This window comes from Aplidium turbinatum, chromosome 15 (genome assembly GCF_918807975.1).
Source record: "Aplidium turbinatum chromosome 15, kaAplTurb1.1, whole genome shotgun sequence".
NCBI classification, from domain to species: domain Eukaryota; kingdom Metazoa; phylum Chordata; class Ascidiacea; order Aplousobranchia; family Polyclinidae; genus Aplidium; species Aplidium turbinatum.
In genome coordinates, this window is record NC_137486.1 from 4,630,733 (window position 1) to 4,635,723 (window position 4,991).

Here is a 4,991-nt window from a genome sequence, read left to right on the forward strand (position 1 = left end):
GTACAAGTATAACAAAAAATACTTTTCTTGAGGAGTTAATGAGCACGAAGGCAAAAAATACTTTCCGGGAAGCATATTTTCGCTTTGCATACGATTCCACCGACCGACCAATCAGATTATATAGTTCTAGGTGGGGGTTGCTTAAACTTATTCCAATGCGATGTCCAGCCTCACTGTCCCAGTGGTTGATTAAAACGTTTCTTTTCGAATTTCGAAATTGTCTGTGAGCATAGGGTTGCTTATTTTAAGTTTGCAAATGTCATGTAAACACCAGTGTGCGTTTCACCGTTATTGTGTTTCATGAGCAGTATTCCCTGTATGCAAGTTTTTGTTGGCAAAATAGGTCGGTGTGCCAACTCAATTTATAATAAATTGGCAAAATTTTATATATAGATTTAAAGACTTTTTCTGATTGTATTATGAAAATATTTAGCTTAGTACTGCAAAACGTTTTTTTTTTTAAGAAATATGGAACGTTTCACGATTTTGCGTGTCACCCTTGCGCGGGGCCATGCTAATCTTCTCTGTATCGTTCCAATTTTAGTATATGTTCTGCCGAAGCAAGTACTGCAAAATGTTGTCAACAATTCTTGCCATGCTGATAAGCACCGTAAGTGAGAGTTGTCAATAATAAAATAAAGACGGTTTTATTGACTCTCACAAAAAGGATGAAAAACCAACTCATTGCTTTTTTAGAGGGAAAACTGTTCATGAATTACGATAAAACTACGATTTTTTGGTGATTTCCACAAGCGTTTGTTTCATGGTACCTGGTTTCTTTTTCCCTGTTATTGGAGCCTATTTTTCGCTGATATGTTTGCAGGTCACTATTGTTGCCTGTATTGCGATGTGTCAAACATTTCCTTTTTCACTGAAAGTCTGAAACTATTAATTGCAAGATATCTTTTGTGAAGCGAAGTAACAACACCACTCTTGCTTGGCGATGAATATTCTGATGAAACCGCTCGCCTCGCTATAAGTGCACAAAACAAGTGGCCTCGTTTATTAGGCATTGTTAAAAAAGTCAAAAGTGTTGTAAAAGGAGCTTGGCCTGGCAGTAGCGTTGTTCGATTAATTTTGTTGTTGCGGTATTCGAACATAAGTATGAACAACATGTAACGCTGGATACTGGGTACAAAATGCGTTCTTTTCTAGCATAAGAGTCAACCTACCTATCATTTTATTAGTGCGGCCCGCCACAGCTCTCCTTAGTGCCAAAGTGGCTCGCATGCAAAAAAAGGTTGGTGACCCCTGCTGTAAACCATAAACCTACATCAAAACATATGGTGGTAATGATATCATACTGAAAGGTATAAGCGTACCAAACTATCAATAGGCTATACATGGCAAATTAAAATTTTATCATCGCGTTCACGCCGTATTAGTTTAGCTCAAAACATTTTTTCTGCGCAACGATCTTTACTTATTGGGACCACATAGGGAGCAAGCCAAATTGGTCCCCTAGAGCAGTCGGTCATACTCAGTGCCGTTCAGAAGATAAGTTAGATCCGGTACCAATGCGGCTCACGGCCTCCGAATTCAGACGTTTCTAAAAAACGTGCGCATCTTATCCAAGGAATAGAAAGGGGTTTATTCGAGTTCTTAGTCATCTTGAAGTGTTCACGGCCCTCACGGAACCTAAATTCGTCCTGGGCCCGAGTTCTAAAGTACCCCCTGGACCCTCTTGTCATCGCTACTAAACAGAAGTATGTAAGAGTCAATGTACCGCTTATGATAAAGGTTTAATCAAGGCTGAAAAGTTCGTGCTGATAACTTAAATTTTGAGCAGAAGGCTACTCACAGCTCGAAGCTGCAGTTTATCGCCTGACTCTCTTTAGGGGTCATCGTCAGAATAAAATAAACCGTAATTTTGGTAAAGTATCGTATTTATAGTAGAAGAAAGAACCGGACATGTTCAAACAACATGTCCCTAAAATAATTAGAGAAGAAAACAATGAAAGCCGAAATCAACCAAATCGTTTATGCAAAATTGTAAATGGCAAAAGTATATCTAGTGAGTAGTGACTCTGGAATAGGACAACACCTGTTGGAGAACGAAAAAATGTTCTTTGAACTTTAGGCTAAAAATGTTTTTCATTCTTGTTAAAGGCCGTTCTTCGTTCCATCTTGCAACACTGGAAGCAATCTTTATAAATTTTCTCGGTCCAGTTTTATCATAGATATCTTATATATAGATATGCAACTCAGCAATCGTGGAATTATCGTCACGCTCGACTGACTTTATGGACACAATCAACAATCAAGGTTGCCAGCTTGGCTAGCGTATCTATGGTAGGCTATTATTGTACGGTTTGGGCTTGGCGAGTGGCGGCTTTTGAGCTCCTTTGGAATATTTTGTTTGGCGTATATTTCAAGTTTTCACAGAATAGCCTACTATGAAAAATCAAGACAATAATCTTTCTTCACGTAGGTTATGCAACTTCTGTTTCATGATCGTTGGAACTACCATTTAAGCTTATTTCCAGTGACTCATTAAAGCTTGTTGTAGGCAGTTTACAAACCTGAGATAGAGGGGCGCCGGAACAATTTTAGGACGAGAGTTTTAGGATGAGATATAGCGATAATGCTGGGCAACTCATTCGTTTTCCCGCTATTAGTCATGAAAGTCGAAATGTGAGACAGATGAATAATTGCAATAACTTGAACAAGAAACGAAAGGTAAATTTCACATTCATAGCATCACAATCTGCTGCAAAGTATAAAATGTGTCCACGGGATAATTTGTGTGGGCCTACTGTAGGCTATAATAGGCCCTATAATTTGGCTATTTGCAGTAGCTTACATGACCTTAAAAGGGCACCATTGCCCCCATCCAGAGAAAATTTGAGGGCAGGGGGGCATCCTCCCCCCTGCTGAGACAGCTTCATTAGCATCACGGATCCAACCGCCAAACCAAGACAATTTTAATGTTTGGTACACACCATAACTAGGCTACCAAATGCTGTAGCACAGCTTTCGGTAGCCAGCAGTAACTTTCATTTTGGTAACACTCAGTAGATTAATTGAATAAAACTTCAGCTTGTCCTGGAACTACAGCTCCAAAAAAGGTCTTTACTTACTTATCAATGGTTGACAGCCTTTTTGTTAGGCATTGTCGGAAATTTTCAGGGGTTGTCAGGCATTGTAGAGTAGCTACTTTCAGGCATTGTCTAGGATTTCCAGGCATTGTCGAACATTATCAGTGGTTGACGGGGTTATTAGGCATTATAGAACATTTTCAGGCATTGCCAAACATTTTCAAGGGTTGTCGAGAATTTTCAGGGGTTGTCAGGCATTGTAGAGTAGCTACTTTCAGGCATTGTTGGGAATTTCCAGGCATTGTCTAAGATTTCCAGGCATTGTCGATCAATATCAGTGGTTGACAGGTTTGGTAGTCATTATGGAACATTTTCAGGCATTGTCGAACATTTTCAGGGATTGTCGAACATTTTCAGGGGTTGTCGAGCATTTTCAGGGATTGTCAGGCATTGTCGGTAATTTCAAGGCATTGTCTAGGATTTCCAGGCATTGTCAATGCTAGACAACCTCTGAAAATGTTCGACAATGCCTGACAAACCCGTCAACCACTAATAATGATCAACAATGCCTGGAAATCCTAAACAATGCCTGGAAATTTCCAAAAATGCCTGAAAGTAGCTACTCTACAATGCCTGACAACCCCTAAAAATGCTCGACAATCTCTGAAAATGCTCGACAATGCCTAAAAATGTTCCATAATGACTACCAAACCTGTCAAACACTGATATTGATCGACAATGCCTGGAAGTCTTAGACAATGCCTGGAAATTCCCAACAAATGTCTGAAAGTAGCTACTCTACAATGCCTGACAACCCCTAAAAATGCTCGACAATCCCTGAAAATATTCGACAATTCCTGAAAATGTTCCATAATGACTACGTACCAAACCTGTCAAACACTGATATTGATCGACAATGCCTGGAAATCCTAGACAATGCCTGGAAATCCTAGACAATGCCTGGAAATTCCCAACAATGCCTGAAAGTAGCTACTCTACAATGCCCGACAACCCCTGAAAATGCTCGACAACCCCTGAATATGTTCGATAATGCCTGAAAATGTTCGACAATGCCTCACAAGCCTGTAAACCACTGATAATGATCGACAATGCCTGGAAATCCTACACAATGCCTAGAAATTCCCAACAATGCCTGAAAGTAGTTAGCCTACTCTACAATACCTGAAACCCCTGAAAATGTTCGACAACCCCTGAAAATGCTCCACAACCCCCTAAAAATCCGACAATGCCCGACAATGCCTGACAATGCCCGACAATGCCTGACAATGGGTATTTAGACTCTTGATAACGCACCATGGCCGATCTTCATAGCAACTGTCCATACAAATCTTAAATATATCAGCTAAAGCTATGTGGGCTAATAAAGCTATAGCCTAAATTTAGTTGTTTTTTTTTTGTTTATTAACATTTTCTTTTTTTTATTTTCTTATATCTTAAATTTTTCTGAAGGTGTTGCGACCGTGCCAAATTTTTTTTTCAACTCAATAACTTACTTCGGTCACAAGCACGTTTTTAACGTTCGCGTTTTGTCGCTTCTACCTTTTTCTCGACCTTTGCTATGTTGACGTGTATTGTTTTGATATGATGGTCAGAAATAAAAACAACTGAACTGAACTGAACTGAACCCTCTGTGACTGTGATTTGTTTTCAATCGCCAGAATCTCCATAAAGCAGTCCATGCGGAACGAGAATGTGACGTCATCACAAGCAATCCATACGTCAACTTGAAAACGAAGAAAGTTTTATTTAAACAAAAACCAAAAAAATATATTAAAAATAAAGTTGTTTTGCTGTGCCAAGTTTGAAGTCAATGCATACAGCTATAGCTACGCTGTTAGCCTTCAAACATCGTCACGCACCACTGAGTTGCATATCTATATATAAGATATCTATGGTTTTATGCCCCTAAAAAGAATTCGACTATAGCCTACC

General features: G+C 39.4%; 1 non-coding gene across 1 annotated transcript; it reads right to left on the minus strand.

The window, feature by feature from the left end:
• Nucleotides 1-462: 462 nt before the first annotated feature.
• Nucleotides 463-568, minus strand: LOC145784914 (U6 spliceosomal RNA). Its single transcript, XR_014291082.1, has one exon. It is a non-coding gene; the product is annotated as a U6 spliceosomal RNA (small nuclear RNA).
• Between the last annotated feature and the right edge of the window lie 4,423 nt (nucleotides 569-4,991).